This window comes from Prosopis cineraria, unplaced genomic scaffold, assembly GCF_029017545.1.
Source record: "Prosopis cineraria cultivar Desert tree isolate PC_DT_omini unplaced genomic scaffold, ASM2901754v1 PC174, whole genome shotgun sequence".
Lineage (NCBI taxonomy): Eukaryota > Viridiplantae > Streptophyta > Magnoliopsida > Fabales > Fabaceae > Prosopis > Prosopis cineraria.
The window spans coordinates 28,151-51,542 of record NW_026555501.1 but is presented as its reverse complement, the minus strand read 5'-3'; the positions used below and the strand labels follow the sequence as shown (position 1 = coordinate 51,542).

Here is a 23,392-nt window from a genome sequence, read left to right as displayed (position 1 = left end):
ATATATATACGAGTATGTATAAATATATTTTGAATATATATATATATTATATTTTGAATTTTATATTTCATATACATATATATATACGAACAAATATTTATCAAATAAATATTCAAATGTATGTATATATGTATGTATGTATGTATAATTCATTCACCCTAGATAAAGTATTATATTCATTGAATCTAGACACATTTCAAATTCAATGAACTTAGACATTATAGCTTAAGTTGGGTTGTTCTTGTATACAACCCTAAAGGCCCATATGAAGTTAACAGTAGGCTAATAATGCTATTAGCCCACAAGTCACAAGTGGCCTCTGGTAAGATATTGTGACTATCCAATTCATATAAGGATCAATGATCCGATGTAACCTATCACATAACCACATCACATCCCTTTTATCACATGATATTTCAGCTAAGTGTGAGACATGAAATTATCATTCTCCTTTATCTAACCATTACTTTCTCGATCTCTGAGTGGATTGACTACAATAATGGAAAAATCCTTTTCATTGTAGTATAACAATATATTTTCTCAGTTTTATTCATTGAAGGGCCTAGTAATATCACTCAATTAATGTGAGAGACAAAATTCATCTTGACCACTCATATTTCTTTACATGAATATCGCTAAACTCAAGCATAGCATTTATGATCACTTAATTAAAAGTGACTTTTAATTAGGTCAAAGTTCAGTGGTCATCATGTAAGAATCCATGATGATCTCAAGTCAAAGGGCTTAATGACACAGTTTCATATGAGATGAGCTTATGCCTCACACCATGCAGCTTTCTCATAGTAGGTTGGTCCAGCACCTTATACCACTTCAAGTGCCTATGACTTTGATTCATATCTTTATAATTAATCAAAGTCATACTAGTCTTGTTTCATTTATAATTACTATAACTTGTCCAAGGATACAGTTATCAAAGTGAATATGCAATTAATATGATAACAAAATAAAAATTCATTAAATAACAACGTTTATAATATAATGATTGATTCTAGGGTACAATTTCCAACGGTCCTATCTCACTAGATAAAAACAGAAAATTCCATGCATGATAGGAAAATATTTATAAACTAATTGAGTACTCAATGTTGGTTGCTAATAACAATCCTCTTAGCCCTTGGCAAGCTTCTTATTAAGTACCTAACTAATAGGATATGGAAGAACATGCAAGCTACAGCTAGAACAGTAGAGAACATGCAGTTTTACAGATTGAGATTTTCTAATCTCTTTTATCCAAGTGAAATTCTCTAATCACTTTAGTATGATGGAGGACATGCCATCATTTTACATCACATTAAAAATGATGATTCCACATAATAATAACAGTAACAACCCTTATCTCATTTGACAGAAAAAGATTCCATACACAATAGGAAAATATTTACAAACAGATTGAGTACTCAATGTTGGTTTGCTAATAGCAGTCTCTTTAGCCCTCAGCACATCTTATGAAGTACCTAACTAATAGGATATACAGGAACATGCATTTCTACAGATTGTGAGATTCTCTAAACTCTTTTTTCCCAGTAAGTAGTGTCCAAATGTAAGGGATAGAGATCTGTTGCTGATGTTGATATTGTAGCACAAAACTCGTCCACTGATATATTTTGTTCTTGAATCTCAGTTATCTTATTTCCTTCTATCTCATTGTAGTACCTTCTCATCATCTCCAAATACTTCCCCTTATTTAATGCCTCCTCACTTGCCTCTGCAGCTATCTCCTCAACTACACATCTTCCTTCAAGAATGCTTACCACTGAAGACATGGTTGGCCTATGAGCTGGGATATCATTGGCACATAGGAGAGCCACTTTGATCAACTGTATTACTTCCTCTTTGTCAAAGTTTAAGCCCAACCTTCGATCAACCAGCACAAGTAATTCTCCTTTTTCTTTTAAGAGACGTGCCTGGCAAAGTCAAAATACAAACAACCATTTGATTCCGTGTCATTTAAAAGAATAAAAAAATTACAGGGGAATTAAAGGTGCAAGGAGTCCTGTGATTTTGCAGGAAATACAAAGTAGAAGAACTCTTTTATGGTATAATTTGCACCAGAAAGAAGTAGTCAAAACCATAGTCCCCCTATTTGAATTACAAGATCACATTGTAAGCATATACAAAAAGATAAAATCTGCAATGAATATATACAAGGAAAAGTGGGTATGATATCTATTGAGATGAAAATGGTAAAAAATCATTTGAGATAGTTTGGATAGATATAGAGATGGTCATAACTCATAGGAGACACCGGTGAGAAGTGTGGAATAGATAATCTTAAGCCCTATAAAAAGAGGTAGAGGAAGACCAAAAAAAATACTCATAAAAGCTGTTGAACGAGACCTCTTGATCAACAATATTTTCAAGAACTTGGTTGATAATAGAGCATAATGATATCATGTGATCCATGTAGCCAGCGCCACCTAATAGATAAGGCTTGTTGTTGTTTATATAAAAGGTGGAAATTTTCACAGTTTAATTATATTTTGATGAATGCGTCAAAGCTCTCCAAAGGTCCTAATTGTGGCACTAAATGAAAAATTAACGAGGGTTTTGTAAAACTATGTACCAAACAAATAGCCCCTAGTAGAAATTACTATGCAAAAATAAAATTGACATAATCATTATAGAGCTTGAAAATAGTTTACCAATTCAAGAAGATAGAATGCTTCCTTCTTTTGCCCATAAATGGTGTTGCTCATCCCACTGACAACTTCCAAGGCAACAATGCCAAAACTATAAATATATGCTTTGTCAGTTAAATAACCATGCATTGCATATTTAGGTACCATATATCCACTGTAAAAATAAAAATACATCCATTAAGATCAAAATCAGTCAATAACAATAGAAATTATAGAATCAAATATATCTTTTAGTCTATAATATTGGAAATTTTTAATTTTACACTTTAGCACAATTCTTTACATTTCATTGCATGCACAACAAATTTACCAATAAAATTCCCAAAAAAATAAGTTAAAATATAGGAACTCACTAAGTGCCAACAATTCTAGTACTTATGTGTGTATTGTCCTCTTCAACAAGCTTGGCCATACCAAAATTAGATATCTTGGGGTTGAGATCTTTATCAAGCAACACATTAGTGGCCTTGATGTCTCTATGAACGATCCTCAATTTTGATTCTTCATGGAGGTAAGCCAAATCTCTTGCTATACCAACACAAATCTTGTATCTTGTTGCCCAATCCAACGTTAACTGGAATTCATTTAGGCCTTCATTTGTGAATTTCATACAAATTAGACAACATCATCATATAACCAAGCATACATGTTATAAGATATTGGATTATGACAAATCTGGCAAGAAAAAGTTTAACAATTTACCAAATAAAGCACGAGCAAGGCTATTGTTGTCCATAAACTCATATATCAACAATAATTGATCTCCTTCAATGCAACAACCATAAAGCTTAACAAGACAAGGGTGTTGCAGAGCAGAAATCATGCCTATTTCATTTATAAATTCATGATTCCCTTGCCTAGATTTAGAAGATAGTTGCTTTACTGCAATTATTGTGCCATCTGAGAGAATGCCCTACATTTTTTTATATGAAATGAAGTTATAGGAGTGTTAAAATAGATTTTCAAGCAAGCAAGAACTGCAATTGCAATTGGTTATGCTAAGAAATTTACTAGAACATGCCATATTGTGTACAACCTTATAAACAGGGCCAAACCCTCCTTCTCCAACCTTATTAGCAGTATTGAAGTTGTTGGTTGCTACTTTGATTTCTCTCAAGGTAAATATACTAGTTCTAGGATCTAAGCCCTTAAGATATGCTAACAATATGTACAAAATTCAAATCAAGCATTAGGTGAAATAATTGCCATCTCAAGATAAGTCAAGACACCAAAATTCACACTAAAAAAATACAAAATGCCCATTTGCAATTAAAAAATACATGATTTTTTACAGGAAAGGATTGGTTGGCATGATAACATTAGTAGTTGATTTCTAATTACCTTTAGCTAACAAAATTTTATGTCCTGTGCAACCTCTCCACCATAGTAAACCAAGCACCAGGATCACAATAACTATTCCTGCAGCTAAAATTCCTAACACAGCTCCTGCAGATATTCTACTTTCTCGATGGGGCAGAAAGTCTGTTTGATTTTAATGAAAAACTTTCATGTATCAGATGGTAGTGACAACCCCAAGGTGGTGGCAGAAAATTTAAAACTTAACAACCCACAACAATGCACAGATATAGCTGATATAAGAAGACCATATACTGATTTAAATGGGATAGCGATTGTCCCTTTTCCAGCCCAATATAATCTAATCTCCAAGGTATTATCTGTGACAACAGCAGTGAATGGCTTTACTACCGACTTCCCAACTCCTCCTGCTTCTTCTGCAATATTGAAATCCTCCAGAACTCTTTTACCCTGCATGATTTCAGTTCAAACCTTTATGCTTCAAGATGGCTTCAAGTTAAATCTACTATCTCTCGAACTGTTGGAAATATTCTAGCAATAATTTCAAACCAGAAGTCAAATTACAAGGAAAACAATCCCTACAAATGTGATATTATGTATACTGGATATAAGAAAATATGAATAAGTTGAATTCATATGAAAACTGAAGAGGATTTGAATCAAACTAGATGATTGAACAGTAACTCCGCCTATGTTTATAGCCGGTCCCAAGCCCGGGTAAAGGAGGAGGGTTGTGTTAGGCCATCAACAGTCAATGTAAAATTTTGTTGAATCTATCATGAACATGGACAATAGACGTTATAATGTTAATGCTAGGTCGTTGCCCGTAAGTAATGTGCTACATGGCTCGAGTACAGTGATAAGTGAGTTAGAGCCGCTGCATCGGTGCCCGGATGTAGTGTTAAATGAGCAAGGGCTACCGCGTCATTCTAGACGCACGCGGCTAAAGAAGTTAGTCCATAAGAGCAAAATTAGATTTGGTACTTGGAATGTTGGGACATTAAATTGTAAATCTGTAAAGGTTGTAGGGGTTATGATTCAAAGAAAAATCAATATCCTTTACCTGCAAGAAACAAAATGGCGTGGAAAAGAAGCTAAGGATATTCAAGGTTTCAAACTTTGGTATACAGGAAAAGTAAGTGCACGCAATGGAGTAGGCATCATTATAGATAAGGAGTGGAAGAAGAACGTTGTAGAAGTTAGCAGAATTAGAGACAGAATTATTTCCTTAAAAATGATAATTGGACGTGAGACTGTTAATATTGTTAGCGCTTATGCGCCACAAGTCGGGACAGAAGCCAATCTTAAGAAATTATTTTGGGAGGATCTGGAGGGGTTGATTCGATACATACCACAGAGTGAAAAGATTTTTATTGGAGGAGACTTTAATGGGCATGTCGGGAGGGAAGCTGGTTAGTATGCGAGGGTGTATGGTGGTTTTGGTTTTGGAGAGCTAAACAATGAAGGACAAACTCTTCTTGATTTCTCATTAGCGTATGATTTTAAAATTGCCAACACTTATTTCAAGAAGAGAGATGAGCATCTCATCACTTACAAAAATGGAGCCTTAAGATCACAGATTGATTTTCTTTTGGTTAGGAACACAGATAGAAGACTTTGTAAAAATTGTAAGGTGATCCCCGGAGATGCTGTAATGACACAACATAGGGTCCTAGTCCTTGATGTGTGTATTATGAGTAAAATCCAAAAACGTTGACAAGTAGTAACACCAAGGATTAGGTGGTGGCAATTAAAAGGTGAGAAGAAAGATTCTTTCAAGCGAAATCTTTTGGATAAAGGAATTTGAGAATCTCAGGGAAGTGCTAACATCATATGGGAGGATATGGCTAAAAAGATACGGGAGGTTGCAAAAGTAGTTTTGGGAGAATCAAAAGGTTCTAGTCCGAGAGATAAGAAGTCTTGATGGTGGAATAATAGTATACAGGACAAAATCAAGTATAAGAAGAACTGTTTTAAAGCCATACATTTGTGTAACAATGAGGAAAATTGGGAGAGGTACCATATGACTAAGAAGGAAACTAAGAGAGCTGTGGGTGAAGCTTGTTCTAAAGCTTTTGAAGAATTTTATAAGAGCCTTGAGACGAAGGAAGGAGAGCAAAATATTTATAAGATTGCCAAGAGTAGGGAAAGAAAATCAAGAGATCTAGAACAGGTAAGGTGTATTAAGGATGAAGAGGGAAGAATTTTAGTTACAGATGATGAAATTAAAAATAGATGGGAGACTTACTTTTCTAAACTTTTCAATGATGGAGAGGATTCATCTAGTAACTTGGAGGATTTAGTAACTGGTGAAGGAGAACAAAATTTGTCATTCTATTGAATAATACGTGATAAGGAGGTAAAGGAAGCTCTTAAGAAAATGGCAAATGGTAGAGCCAACGGACCTGATTGTATATCTATCGAAGCGTGGAAATGTTTAGGTGAAGAAGGGGTGAAATGGTTAACTAAGTTATTTAATGTGATTTTACGGTCCAAGAAAATGCCTGATGAGTGGAGGAGAAGTACATTAATTCCTATTTATAAAAATAAAGAAGATATTCAGAATTGTACTAACTATAGAGGGATTAAACTCATGAGCCACACAATGAAATTGTGGGAGAAAGTAATTGAGCACAGGTTGAGATTGGAGACAAGTATTTCTAAGAATCAATTTGGTTTTATGCCAGGTAGATCAACTACAGAGGCGATTTATCTACTAAGAGGATTAATGGAAAAATATCATTGTAAAGATAAAGATCTATACATGGTTTTTATTGATTTGGAAAAAGCTTATGACCGTATACCAAGAGAAGTGCTTTGGAAAGCGTTGGAAAAAAAGGGAGTATGGATTGCTTATATTAAAGCCATACAAGATATGTATGAGGGGGTAAAAACTAGTACAAGAACGCCTAGTGGTCAAACAAAGGATTTTCCTATAAAGATTGGACTACATCAGGGATCATCTCTAAGTTCTTATTTGTTCAATTTGATCTTAAATGTTTTGACGAAACATATTCAAGAGGAAATTCTGAAATGTATGCTCTTCGCGGATGATATAGTTCTTATAGCTGAGACAAGAGAAGAGGTTAATTGCAAACTTGAGTTATGGAGGAGGATATTGGAGTCGAAAGGTTTTCGTCTGAGTAGAAGTAAAACGAAATATTTATATTGTAAATTTGTTAAAGGACTATTCGACAATAATTTGGAAGTGAAATTGGGAGATCAAATTTTACCTCAAGTGGAAAAGTTTAGATATTTGGGAGCCATTATTCAAAATGATGGCGAAATCAGTGGAGATATTTCACATAGAATTCAAGTTGGGTGGTTTAATTAGAGAAAAGCTAAAGGAGTTATTTGCGACCGTAAGGTGCCTAATAAACTTAAAGGAAAGTTTTATCGCACTGCTATCAGACTGGCAATGTTATATAGTAGTGAATGCTGGGCTCTAACGGGACAGCAAGAGTATAAAGTTGGAGTAGCAGAGATGAGAATGTTACGATGGATGTGCGGACATACAAGTAAAGATAAAATTCGAAATGAGCACGTACGTGAAAAAATGAGGGTGGCACCTATTGAGGAAAAAATGGTAGAAAATCGGTTGAGATGGTTTGGACATATACAAAGAAAACCAAGGGAGGCACCAATGAGAAGAGTGGAACATATACCTTTAAGTCCGATTAAGAGAGGTAGAGGAAAGCCTAAGAGAACACTCTTGAAAGTTGTTGAACGCGATCTCTTAATTAATAATATTCCTAAAAATTTGATAAATGATAGAGCACAATGGCGTCTTACAATCCATGTAGCCGACCCCACCTAGTGGGATAAAGGCTTGTTGTTGTTGTTGTTGTTGTAGATGATCGAACAGTATTTTTCCAAATTATGTGTAAGTCCTGACTCCAGTCTAGGTCCACTTTTCACATGATACCTAATGAAAAGGCTCAACGTTTGAGCCAATGTTTATGGCTGATGTACTCCTAAAATATTACTCTATGTTCATGAGCATATTATATGTCCTTAGGACATACAGGAGAATACTGACGAAATGGTTAAAACGTAAAAATCCTTCAATATATTAAATGTTAGTGTGGAAATTGAGAATGTGGAAAGATGGTAAAGCACGTGCCTGAATGAAGATGTCAAATACACGCCTCCCAAGGCTATTATATGTTTGATCATCAGTGAACATTATCTCTGCAAAATGGAGTTTTACTGTGTAGTTTCCATTTTGCAGGCAAAACCCATAATAAGTCAGAGAAATGGGAGTAACCCGTGCATTCATATACAGTTCAGCATTGATCATAGAAAGCCTAGACACATTTGAATAGGTATGGTAATCTTTGCTGGTCTTATTAGTATCCACGTAATAACCGGTGGTGCTAAATGCCCAGTTTGAATCACTATGCAGGACGAATCTAGATGGTCCAGCAGGATCTGAATCATCTTCATATGTCGTACTTCCATTGATTGCTACCTTGTTTCCACCACAATTTATAGAGAGAGAGCGCCGTGCTGGAACAAGTAAAACCAAGTGAATAAGTATTGAAATATATCAAGCTAAGTAAGAAACTTACATTTAAAAAATAATAACAAAATTGAGGCCCCTTCAAATTAAATAATACAGCTTAATGGCAGAAGATGGTTAGGATGGACATGCATGGTATACTGTCTGTGGGAGAACATTTCCCCCTCATTCTTGCACCCAAAGTAGTTCCAAATCCATATTCCAAATGCTATAGCAATGGAGAAATACCGAGATCTTAAAAGGACAAAGATTAAAAAAAAAAGAAAAAGGGTTATATGGAAACTTACTTTTAGGACAACTAATGCTATTTCTCAAACACGAAGGCATTCCTCTGAGAATTAGGATAAAGGAGCAAAACAAGTCAGCAAAACCTCATCATAAATGATATAAGGTTTATGCTACATATATATAATAAAAATAATTTAGCATGTATAGTACAAAACTTACGAGTTGTTGCCCAATATTGAAGAGCTTGCAAAAAAATTCCTAGGCCATGTAAAAGATTGTTAAGGATCATGTACGTTTTCAAAGTTGCTAACGAATGCATGTATGTGCAAGAATTCTTACAGAGTACTTTTCGAACATGTCCGCTGACCTGAGTTTCCGATGCTGAAGTTATTGTATGAAAGATCTCTATGTACAAGTAATAAAGTACATTTCAGAATATTGGATGATGCAACAAAGTGTTGTTACAAAACACTTGGCAATCATAAACAAACCAAAGAATATCAGCATAAAATTTTTCAAGTATCATTCAATGAATAGATGTCCAATCAAACTCCATGCATGAACAGAAAACATCCAAAATGAGTTCCTTTAACTGCTCAGCACGTTAGCTGTCCATCAACTACCAAACTAACCAAATTGCGTCTTTCAATGAAGCGTACAAGGGAATGGTAAATTGTTCTAGAGATCAAAATAGAATAGAATGAGAAAGGATTAGCCACATTAAGAAACTTGTATTTGCTTCTCTATTGGACCTTAGTTAATGTAAAAGATCAGAAAATACTCTTAGGAAACTAGCAAGTATCTTTTCATAATACGCAAAGGAAACTGAAGTCGATTACTGCTATAAATTAAATTTGTGTGTAAGATCATATTTTCCAAGACTACAAACTTTTTTTGGTCAAAGGACTTTCTGATTAGCTTTTCTGCAATCTGCATTACTTGTGTATTTACATGCTTATGCTGATTAATATTAGCAACGGTTGGCAGTTTAACACTAAAAGCCCAAAGACATGAATAAGCATATAGTCCTATACCTCATTAAGTTACGCCAGCTTTTCCAAGTGAAAAAAAAAATAATAAAAAGAACGATTTGTGGGGGGAAAAGAAAAGCAAATTAAGAAACGGACATCCAGAAAGGAACTGACGAGCATGAGCCTGCAGTTGTTGGACCAAAAATATGGAGGAGATAAAAGGGAATTGGGTTAAATGATGATGGGTCTTGAGTTGCTAGAGGAAAAGAGCGGAAGCCATATGAGAGGAGAAAGGAAACAATTGAGCCTGACCACAGAGACCAAGTCTCAATTAGATGGTAAGGTGGCAGAAGAGAGTCCATTGCTAAAGGTGGTTGGAATGAGTAATGAAGGATTCAATACTTCTCGAGTAAATTCTTCAGCTTATGCCTTCTAGATGGGAAAGCAACATTAGGAGAGCTTTCTCCCACTTATTCCTAACACGACTTGAATCTGAATGAGTCAATTGTATCACATATCAAATGATTTGTCACCAAAATAAGCAATGTCTAATTTCTCTACATATTCTAGAGATGATTTTATCTTGACAATTTTTTTATACATTGAAATAAAAATTTAAAAAGATGATTCATTCAAGTTTAATTGGAATTAAATTGGGAAAAATTACACCAAAGGACATATAACAGTAAACTATTATGACTATAACAAACAAACAACAACAACAAGCTATATCCCACTAAATGGGGTCAGTTACAAAGATTGCACGATGCCACTATGCTCTATCATTAACCAAGTTTTTAGGAGAAGGTCTCACTTAACAGCTTCTATATGTATTCTCTTTGGTCTTCCTCTACTCCTCTCGTTTGGCGTCAATTATTATGACTATAATTTATCAAAAGACAATCAATTAACCATTAAATCTGGTAAAAAAATTAGTGTCTTGCTAAAAAACACCAACATGCAAATCATACTGTGAGTCACAAACCCAATACCCTATTTCCCTTAACACCTCCATTCTCGCATGGGCAATTCCCATCTTGCATTAGTCTTTTTTGTTTGTCAAAGAATGGAATGAGAAAACATTCCATCCGATTGGTGACACCCATTCCATCACTTATGAGAAAGTCCATTCCTATTTTTATAGTTCTTTCTGCTTCGGATTGAATTAAAAACCATGTTCTGTTACATTTGAAAATCCCCCCCCCCCAACCCCAACAAAACAACCCTTCTAGCAGACATAGTTTTAAAGGTCAATGGTTCGATTCACTCTTCTACAGGTGTTGCAAGCTAGCTTGAGGAACTAAAGCTTTTCAATTTACACTGTAGAAGAGCCAATTAATGTTGCCTTCAAGTTCCTCTTCTCCTAAGTGAATTAAATCTACTACCCTGGCATGTTGATTGCAAACCAAGAATTCGACTATTAAACAAACCAATCAATGTCCAATTTGGTTCCGACCTGGCCCTACATTTACCCTGTGGTGCCATACACATATCGAAGTCTCCTTTGATGACTCAAGGCCATACAGTATAAACTCTTTATAACACCATTCTATAAATAGCATTGGGGTCGCTATAGATCCCTATAAAGTATAAACCCTCGTTTGTTTTCACCAAATTAATAGCCATGTGCATGTACTTGGCATGAGCTTGTAAAATTTTTATCCTGATTACCTCATTAGATTTCAAATGTATCTTGGTTACTAAGATTGTTATATCACTCCACTTCAGCATTTTAGGTGAAAGCTTCAGTGGGGATAGAGGAAAAACACTGGAGAAGTGCTTTCCCTCCTCCTGCACAGACGTTTAACTTATTTTAGAATACTTGAAATATATATATATATATATATATAAATGATGCATTTATACTATTAATTGATATGAAATGAAACACCTTGACATATGTTCAGATTGTTCCTAATATGTTATGAATGATGTTGATGGGTTGGTGGTTAATTTCCTAGTTAATTAGGAAGGGTGTTACACTCATGAAGCTGAGCTACGTGTCCTTGCAACTAATATGTCCTCTGGAGAGCTGCATTCCTGCACATGTGTACTCTGCTCACCCCCTCCTCCCTTTGAGGTCATGCTTATCTTCAGCTTTAAAGGTGTATCTTTTTTATGCTCCTTTGAACAAGATCATCTTCCTTGGTGATTCTCTGTCTCTCCAAGCTGCTTGATGCAACCAGTTTGCTCTCCATCTTAAAACTAGCGTTTGTGGAGTGATCTTTGTCAATTTTATTTGCAATTGAAGTGTCTCTTTATAATCACCCAAGCTGGGAATTCCCATTTTCATTGTGTTTAGTAAGGAAAAAAATTGCATAAATAATACTGATTATTTTGTAGTTTCCATCAAAAACAAAAACCAATTCATATATAAAGCATTGGAAGAGAACTCACACATTGGCGGTCAACATATCATCTGTCCATGCAGGTATTGGTCCCGTGAGAAGGTTTCCAGTCAAAAATCTATACAGAAAGAACGTCATGAAATAATATGCAGAATTGATTAATTAGCAATGGTCCAACAAAACGAAAATTGATCAATTCATATTGTTACCCAGGTTTCTTTTATTCTTTAATGGTTTGACTGAACAAAAGATTTAATTTAGACAATGACAAGGCTCAAAGATGTGAAAGCAAGTCATGTTTGTTGAAACCAAAAACAAAAGCTTTAGCATGTTTCCTTTTCTCTCTTTATCTACCACAATATATGTCTACTTTTCCGTTTTTACATTTCCTATTTCTTTCTCCCCTTCGAAGCAGGGAATGATCCTTTGACGGGGCTAAAATGTTACATTGGAAAAGTACATATAAGTGAACAAAACATAATCTCTTGAATATGCAGTCACAGGATGGAAAATATCCCTCTATCATGGAGTGAACGAAAGATAAGGTATAAATAGATTTCTTACATGTAGTCTGCTTTCAGGTTTTTAAAGGTGTTTGGAACCGGGCCACTCAAATTGTTAAAGCTGAGATCTCTGCTTCAAAAACAAAACATTATCTATTATCAAGAATGTCTAAGAAACACGAAAGAAAGTGAGCACAAAGTTAATATATCATGTTGGAAAGGAAGTTTAGTTAACACCAATTTCATAATATATATAAGTATTGTTCATTTTGAAATCGTGGGTGCGTGCGTTCGCGAGTCATCCATTTTTTGAATACCCTCGTGTATTACACCAAGGAATTTTCTTATTGTAAAGAAACAAATGAGCACTCACATTGTTTTTAAACCTGTCATAAACCCAAGATAACCAGGTATTGTTCCATTAATTTTGCAATTCCTCAATATCCTGTGAAATAGTCATATTGACAGCAAAGAAGCATCAATACCTCTCGTTTATTTTCTACATCCCCAAATAATGCATCCGCGAGACATTGCCTCAAAAAGTGTATTTGAGTTGAAAAAAATTAATCAAAAATATTTTACTCACAATACTTCTAAGTTTTTCAACTTTTGAAGTTGTGGCAAAGTCGAATATTCATATCCCTTCAGGTCACTAATTCTCCTGCGTGTCATTTTCAGTCATAGTTAAATATAAATAAAATACAAGTCAACGTTAACATCTCACTTACAATGGAAATCGTCATACAATACTTACAATTCAGTTAGTGTTTCTGGAAGTGAAAATGCAGAAAGAATCGGCCCACTTAAACCACTTCCTTCAATCACCCTGCTAAGAGTTAAAGCAATTAGTGTTGATAAGAATAATTAAAAAAAAAAAAAAACAGAGGGGGGGGGGGGAGATGTTCTCACATTTTTTTGAGATTTGCCCAGTTGTTAATAAATTCAGGTATCTTTCCGGAAAATTGATTGTCTCCAATTCGACTGCATAATGCGAGGTGCAAGTATAAGTGACAGATAGTTTTGACTCTTCATTTTTTTTTTTTTTTTGGTTATAATGAGACTGTTAGTTTAGACTTGATAAGTGAAACTATCGATTTAGTTTTTTTATTAGAGCAATAAGAGGAAATTAAAATAGGAATGCTCACAAGTCCAGCAGTGTAGTAAGGTTGGCAAATGTTGCAGGTAACTCTCAAGTCAAATTATTGGAGGTAAGAAACCTAGGTCGAGAACAACACAGATTATGAATGTATATAATTATATATAAGCCATGGTATTCAAATTTCAAAGCACATAATCAGCAAACGAGAATATTCAAATTATTGAAGATCATACAGTGATTATAAATGACAAATCAAAGCATAGGCTTACAGGTTTTGAATGTGGGGAAGATTCCCAAGCTCTGGAGGAAGATTTCCAGATAATTGATTGAACACCAGGACCCTATCGCATTTCAGGGGAGTCTAAGTTTCGCCAAAATCTTAGATGAAGTTCAAATGCGAGAAATTATCGAAATTATCGCCAAAATTAATCAAAAACTACACTCACAAACGCTGAAGCGAGGAAATGTTTCCTAGCTCTGGAGGGATTCGACCCGTCAGTCGGTTTCCAAGAAGCGAACTATCGAAATTAAGAGAAACACATCATCGAATTCATCTAAATTTGACGAAACTGACCAGAATCATAGTCTCTAAACACAATCGAATTATATAGAGAGGAGAGGAAGGGTACATATTCAAGAGTTTTTGCAAGGAGCCCCATTCTGGAGGGATTGTGCCATTAAGATAGTTGCGAGTGAGGTCGCTGTAAGCACAGAAAAGAGAAGAGAAAGAAGCAGAGTGAGGCACAGAATTTAGCTGAGGAAAGAAATGCAATAATACCTCTAAATGTGAATTGAAGCTTCAGAAATACTATATACGTACATGTCTTGAAGGTAAGGTAGCTTTGCCAACTCTGGCGGGAGAGTCCCCGGGAGATTTTGTGATTTCAACTGACTGCACATAAAAATACTGATGATGGTGATGATAATACATTGGCCCACAGCCGAAGTGCCCAGAAAACATAAAACAAATTTTTAAAAATTTGAGAATATAACCGGTTGACGCTGATGTACAAAAAATTTATCATTATAAATTTAAAAATTTATAAAAAAATTTATCATTTATATATAATAATATGTTATTGACAAATATAATAAATTATCTATAATATAAAATATAATAAATATTAGTTATTTACTTAATTTAATTTTATAACTTAAATTATATCTATAAAAAATTTTCGAGTACATATAATATATACACGAAATTTTTTTGCATGAACTCAGTATAACAAATCATCCATACCTTGTTTAATAAAATTGCAGCAGTTTCAATCAAATAAAATATCACTCATTTAATCTAATTAACAATGTTGATGAAACAATTTTAAATATTGATAAAGTTAGTCACTAATCCTGACATATTAATCCTAATGACCAACTAACTGCGTGAATCATCATTATTTTATTTATTAATCTTAAATTAAAAATACGTGTAAATTGAAGTTGTCAGAAAAAAAAGTGTGTAAATTGAAAATTAAGTAATTCCATTCAAATGCACGCTGACAACAATTTTAAGGCTGACAAATCATTTTCAAATGTTGGTTTTTTAATCACATTAATTAGGTCTATTTTTTTAATTAAAACCAATAAAATTTGATAATTTTTAAATTATAATTGAAAATTGAAGGGAGTAATTTTTATGTTAATTTTTAAATTTTACAATATAAATTTATAGATTTGGAATGCGTGGATTTTAAATAAAAATTAAATATCATCGTAGCATGATTTCTTGCTTTCAATTAGGTTTGTTTTTTATTCAAAAAAAAAAAAAAAGAGGTTTGTTTTCGTCATGGCTTCTCATTAGGTTTGCTATTTACACAAGGACAGAAAAATGATTTTTTTTTTTGGTCAAAAGAAAATTGAATTTCTAACTACCTCTATGTACAAGAGATTAGAAAGGGTTTGACTGCATCCACAAAGTTTGAGGATTTCCAGGAACCTTCATAAAATTGAAGGACTCGCATGAAATTGATTTCAAAGACAAGAGATCAAAAGTATAATTCCATCTATTTTTAAAAGCTATTATTAAATTAAAATAAAAGGTAATTTAATGTATTTTGTCACTAAGAAAATTTTTTTATATGTTTGTCTAATTAAATCAATTTTAAGTATTATCAAACCACCAATTGTTTGGGTTAACTGTCTAGAAAGTCGATCCCTCTTAGCCATAAATTTCAAGTTCAAGCCCTAAGCAAACAGCAATGATTTAATTTTGGACAGGAGGCACTCTCTTCATTCAAAAATACAAGACATTTTTAATTGAATATCACCTCAATAAAGTAATTATCTATTCTTAAACCAATCATATCTTTTTATATTTACTCCTATTAAACATCCTATAATGAATATAAAGTCATTAATTAATAGTAGCACTTTAAAAAAAAGGTAATAATTACACCTAAAAGACTAAAAATATCTTACATTTTTTAACATTAACTTCTTAAAAAATACCTTATATTTTTTAACAAAGAGAGTATAAATATGTCCTAAAAAGATACCCACAAACTACTAACTAGATTAATTTGAGTCAAAAACCTAGAAAACTAAAGCAAAAGGGGGGAAAAAATAATATCAGACCTGATTGGGAGTATGTACATATTTTAAAAGCATAAGTAAAAAAATTCTCTAAGAGCTTAGTCATAGTGTATGCGAAAACTATCATGTGCATGCGCTGGCTATACCTATTATCTATTATCCTTGAAACAAAAATTTAATTACTGTTACATTTTAATTTAGTTTATAGTTTTGAAATTTCTTTTTTTAATAAAAAGCTAAATTAAATAAAATGAAAATAACCTGCAAAGCACAAGTTTGAGGAACCATAAAATGAAAAGGGGAGAGAAAATAAGATCTATACTGGGAAACATTAAAGCAAACAGTACTAAAATTTTCAAACGGCAAGCTCATGTCGGTCTCCAAAGACTAAACAGAATTATGCTTTTGCAAGAGACAATTGTAAAGCTTCTTTTATTAACATATCAGTTTTGAAATTTTCAATTAAAGGAATTTTATTAACATGAACATTATATTAATCCAAACTAGTTTAATAAAAAATTTTAAAATAAATACACACGCATAACCTCAACAAGACTCTTTAAAAAAAATGAAATAAAATCTGTCGTGCGCGCGCACGCGGATTAAAGAATCAACAAGACTCTTTAAAAAATGAAATAAAATCTGTTGTGTATGTGTGTGTGTGTGTGTGTGTGTGTGTGAACATCACATAGATGAATTAAAGAAAGAGATAATGAAGGAGAGATGCATTTTGGTAACATGACAGAAGCTATCTGAAGCAGCAGCACAATTGCAGATGACAGCGTTATTATTTATGTCTCTCGTCCAGTTGCTAGATCCAACATTAGAACATGGATCTACGTTGAAGTCCCAATCTTTCTTTCCCAGTTTCTCAGCTATTTTCTTCAAAGCTTCCACTAAATAAATTAACAATAATTGCAAAGTGATTAAGATCAGATATAAGATTCATTATTGATATTGTATACGTACAAAATACAAGAATGTTATACGTGTGTGTGTGTGCGTGTGTGTGTGTGTGTGTCTCTACCTTCATCTGGTGAAGTGACTCCAAAGGCAAAAGCGAAGAGAAAGCTGAAGAGAAGAAGAAGAAGAAGGAAACATTGAGTAGTGTTCTTCATTATGCGTATCCTTTGATGACTGAAAAACGCTTCACACACACACACACACACACACACACACACAGACACACACACACATATATTAAAGTGGTTAATTAGTATAGATTGGCGGCCACAGGGTCATCTGCATTGAATAGGTGGTTGTGTGAAATTGAGTTGTTACTTTCAATCATGTTTTTAAGGAAAGCTGACTCGTTCATTAAGCTTCACCAAACACTTTAGATTAGATATTAACGTTGTTAGGATTTTCGAAGTGTGATTGGATTTGAACCCATGTGGAAAGTTTTGCGTTAAACAAAATTAAGTTTAATATCTAATACTCTCTCCATTTTAAATTATAAGACACTTTTAGATAAAATCTCACATATCAATAAAACTCATTAAATACACTTAACAATCTTATCTTTTTAAAATAAAAATATAAACTCTCAAAAATACCCATCATTTAATATATTGAAAAGAGAAGGGACAGAAATTAATTATAAAGAAAAAAAGGATAATATTAAAATTGATGGATTTAATGAAACATTAATCTATTCAAAGTATCTTATATTTTTAGACAAAATAACTCTTTCAAAAGTACCCTATAATTTGAGAAGGAGGGAGTATTAAATATAGGGAGAATTTCAGTTAAGTTAAGGACCACTGTAGATAATTAATTTCATGTGGCTCCAAGAACAATTTTGAATTTTCAAGTCAGTTTCGGAAAGAAAAGTTAAAAGAATTTCAATGGTGAATAAACTAAAATACCTTTAACTTATTATACAAAATCACTAGTTCTTAATTTTCTTAGTTCACCTGTTAATTTACGAATATAAATTACAAATTACATAAGTTGACATGTTAATAATTATATAAGATTTGAAATTAATTTTTTTAATTATAAGCAAGTATCAGTTATTAAATTGCTAACTTTACTTATTAATTTACTAACATTAGTTATAAATTATTGACAAGCTTTTTAATTTACTAACATTAGTTATAAATTATTGACAAAATAACTCTTTCAAAAGTACCCTATAATTTGAGAAGGAGGGAGTATTAAATATAGGGAGAATTTCAGTTAAGTTAAGGACCACTGTAGATAATTAATTTCATGTGGCTCCAAGAACAATTTTGAATTTTCAAGTCAGTTCCGGAAAGAAAAGTTAAAAGAATTTCAATGGTGAATAAACTAAAATACCTTTAACTTATTATACAAAATCACTAGTTCTTAATTTTCTTAGTTCACCTGTTAATTTACGAATATAAGTTACAAATTACATAAGTTGACATGTTAATAATTATATAAGATTTGAAATTAATTTTTTTAATTATAAGCAAGTATCAGTTATTAAATTGCTAACTTTACTTATTAATTTACTAATATTAGTTATAAATTATTGACAAGCTTTTTAATTTACTAACATCAATCATAAATTACTAACAGGTCTTGTAATTTATAATTAATATTAGTAAATTAATAAGTAAAGTTAGCAAAATAACAAGTAATGTTACTAATTGTCTAATAAACAGATGTAAATTACAATTGATATTAATAAATTAATAAGTGCAACAAGAAAATTAAGAACTAATAATTTTACATAACAAGTGAAAGATATTTTAGCTTTTTTACTGTCAAAATTCTTTTGAGTTTTTTCCCCTAGACTAAATTGAAATTTCAAATTTTTTTTAAATTAATTCTCTATAATGATTCTTAACTGAAATTCTCCCTAAAATATAAGAGAATGACTTATAAACTCAACTCTTGAAGATTTGAGTTACGATACGAGATCTTTCTACTTGTTTTCTATTTGTATTCTCCTCCTGTTTTTGAGCAGTATACAGCTTTAGGCTTCTTCTTCTTTTTTTTTTTTTTTTGCCTTAATTCAGTTGTTAATAAACTTGAGTAATTAATTTTTTTATATGAGATTTTAACATAATTTTTTCCTTTTTTTTTTTAATTTTGATCCTGCATTTAATCTAATGGCATTATTTTTGAAAGGTCATGTGAGAGACGACTTATGCCTTATACTGAAGGACCGGAGGGTGACTGACAACCTACTGGAATTAAATTGAGCAAAGGCCAAGTCAATTCTTCAATTAGCTTACAAAATTGTCGACTTCGAGGAGTTTCTCCATTTAATTTCTCTCATTTCCCGTCCATTTCTCAATCACAACTATTTATTAAAAGTATGAATTCAAATATATTAAACTCGTAAGGATTTTTTTAATAAATAATTATTAAAAGTATATAATTAAGTTATTGAAATATAAAAATTTAATAATTTTATTTTATCATCAATTTGGATAATCCAAAATTAATTTAAATTATTTAAATTTAATATTAAATTTTTTATAATTTTTATAAATTGTCTATGCATATTTATTCTGGTTAATTTAGATTGAAAATTTTTAACATATAATTTTTTTTAAAAAATATTTTTTGAATGTTTTAATCAAGAGATTATCTTTAAAAATTAGCGATGAATGCACTTATTAAAAATTTTTATTAATTTTTATATTAATATATATAACATGTAGACTATTCAAATCTTATCACCTTTTATGAACATCTTGTAACAATCAAGATGATGAGTTGACATGTCGGTGGTTTTGAGAGGCAGATGGTCCACACCATAAAAACTGGATCAGAGAGCATTGTTTTTCTCTTGTGCACATGAGCACATCCCATTTATCCACTTCCTCAGTCATCTCATCCCAAGCGTACAAAATTTAAAAAGTTATTAAAAATCAAATCAATCATTTTTTTTTCAACAAAATCAAACCAATCATTAAATTAATTGAAATAATAATTTAAAAATTAATGGTCAGATCATTAAACTAGCTAAAAAAGTGGTTCAAAAATTAATGACCCAATCAGGATCAACTTGATATCAAGCCAATTATAATTAAAATAATGTAATTTGGAGAGAATGAGAGTCAGGTTCCAAATAATTGAATTGATGATAGTTAGGTTCTCAATAAAAATTTTTTAAATAATAAATAATAAATATTAATTTAAATAGTTACAAACAAAAATTCTTGTTATAATCTAAGATTTATATTTAATTTTAAAATACTTATTTGTAATTAAAACTTTTTTATTTATAATTATCTGAATTGATATTTTTAACTTATTTTTTTGAAAAAAATTGAGAACTTTAATATTATTAATTTATTATTTTGAGACCTAACTATTATTCTTCCTATAATTTAATTCATGCATACAAAAATATTCATGTTTAACCATATTTATTACATCTAATTAACTTGTCAAAAGTGAAAAAAGGAAAGTGATCTAATATGTATTATTTTTTCAATTAAGATTAATTAAATGAGAAAATAAGTTTTAATTAATTAAAATATAAGGAATAAAAATATATTTTTAAAATAAAATATAATAGATAAAAATTGTATATTTTCAAAATTATTTAATTAAGTAATTTTTTAAAAAAGTAATATAATATATATTCATGCTTTTGTCGGTAAGTGCCTCATCTGCTAATCCACACACCTTTGACAATTTGACTTCTCCTAGGCCGTGCATGTCTTGTCAGGAACGGATATATCTTAGGGACAATGACAATTAGAGACTTGAACATTAATTATAATTACAAGTCTTAAAAATAACTCTCACTTTGCTATTAAAAAATTTGAATAGTTAGTTAAAAAATCAATGAAATAAACTTAAAATTATGTATAATATTAGTCGGAAATTTGTAATAGTCAATTATGAATTTTAATTTTTTACTATTAATATACAAATACACCACTTAGGATATTAAGAAAATATATTTAAAATTATTTATAACATTAATTAAGAATTTATAAGAATTAGTTGTGAATCATTAGCCAATCATTTATATTATTTTATTATAAATATATAAATAAATTACTTAAAAAACTTATAAAATACATTTAGAATTATTTATAATATCAGTTGAGAATTTATGAAAATCAGTTAAGAATTACAAACCTATTACTTATATTTTTTATTATTGTGAACACTATATTTTATTCAAAAAATTTTAAATTTAATAAAAATAATAATAAATTTGATCAAAAAATAAAATTTTAATAATATAGGTAAAATGACAAAATAATTAATAGAGTTTAATTTTATTTTAACTTTGATAATTGTTTGTTAGTTAGGATTTTATTTCTTTTAATTTATTAAAACAACCAAAAAAATATAAAAATATAAAAATAAAATTTAATTCTTTTAGAGGATTATTTTTTAAAAAAATAAAATAAAAAAGATAAATAAATTTAATTGGTCTTCAGAATCAATTTTGAAAATAGAGGAGAAAATATTACTTAAATATTTTAAAATCTCTTCACCAAATTATCTTAACAAGCAGAGAATTATGAAAATTAACTTTTTTTAATAAAAATTAAATCCTTTGAATTTTTTTAAGATATGAACGTTTTCCTTAATATATATATAAATATATATACACACACACACTTAAAAAATTTGCAAAACAAATAAAAAAGAGGGAGTAATACGCACGCACGAAGGTTTCCCTCTGAAAAAAATGCATGTGCGAAGGCAGAGAGAAGAGGTGCAGGTGCGGCAGCAGAACGCAACGGTCAGGGAAAAGAGCTACATGCAAAGACTTATGATCTCCTTCCACCTCACACGCACAGAGAAGAGACGAAGGCAGAGAGAAGAGGCACAGGTTGCAACTGAATCTCTGAACGTAGGACAGAGGAGTGAAGCACGCAAATAGCCTTCTATCTCATACGCAAGCTCTTAAAAAACTCTTCCCTGCTTCTGTTTTCAAGAGGAGGTAAGGAAATTGGGGAAGAGGAGGAAAGATAAGAAACGACATAAAAGAGAGCAGAGGTCAGTAGTGGCTGAGGAGAAAAAAAGACGATGCCGTGTGCTAAAGGAGAAGGCGGAATCTGGCTATGGATGCTGTTGCTCTCGTGATTCAGCACCCTTGTGGCAAGATAGAGAGGTTGCACTGGTCTGTCACTGCTAGTGAGATCATGAAGATGAACCCTAGTCATTATGTCTCTTCGGGATGATTCCATTACCTCTTTCTGAGGATCAACACCAGAACGAGGACTACAGGACCGTCCGTTTCACTCGTGTCCAGCTTTTTTGCCCTAATGTCTCAAGCTCGGCCATGCATATGGGCTCATCACTGCTCAAGAGGTTATGAAGGTCTTGAAAGTCAAGAAGCTTGCCAAGACAAAGAAGACTCTCGCAGAGTCGGTGGACAAGAGTAGTACTACGCAGGAGAAGCAGCGTTCTGTGATTTTGAGCGAGGAAGGAGGAGAGGAGCAAGATACGAGAAACACACACGAGGCAATAAGAACTGAGAGAAAACTCCAAGTAAAACTTTAGTTGCCTTCTTAATTATTTTGATTAATCCTATTACCTTGAAGAACGTATGATGATTATTGTTAAAAAGGGGGAACTCTAAATAAAATTCCTGTTTGCTGTCCAATTTGCCTTAATATGATTTTGATGCATATTCCTATTATGGTTTTGTCTCAAGCAAAGTGAAGCAATTCTTATGCTTGTTAGACCAAGGTTAAATTGGATCTAAAATATCTTTTTTTAGCATAAAAGAGCATATGAATCGGATCTGATTTTTTATCTTTTTGTTTCTTAAACTTAAGACGTTAACTTGATTTTGATTTTTACAGGAAATAAATTGGGTGATTGAAGATAATGATGATATGTGAATCATGTTTATTTTAATTGTTGGATGCTATTAACACTATTCTCACTATTTCCTTTCGAAAGCCATATCTGAGCATTAAGCCAATTTGAAAAATCTTAAAGAATACATCCTCAAGTCAAAAGAGGAGTGAAGTGTCAAAATAATTTCTTTCTCTGTTCCTCCGAATGCTAAATTCATATTATGCACCAATTATAAATGCAAATATCTTGATTACCTATTTGTTGTGTGAGATTTTAAGAATCTTCACAAGCATTTATAATGATCTCATATCGTGTAAATCAATAAAATTTAGCAAGTATGAGGATCAATTTTGTGTGCACTAAGTATGGGTTCCAATAACCCACCATTAAAATTAACTTTCTTTTTAATTTAAATTAATAAAATATTTAAGTCTCATGTGAGATTTCAAA

The 23,392-nt window shown here is 31.8% G+C and overlaps 1 pseudogene; it reads right to left on the bottom strand.

The window, feature by feature from the left end:
- Positions 1 to 1,526: 1,526 nt before the first annotated feature.
- Positions 1,527 to 17,327, bottom strand: LOC129295707 (probable leucine-rich repeat receptor-like serine/threonine-protein kinase At3g14840; annotated as a pseudogene).
- Positions 17,328 to 23,392: the final 6,065 nt, after the last annotated feature.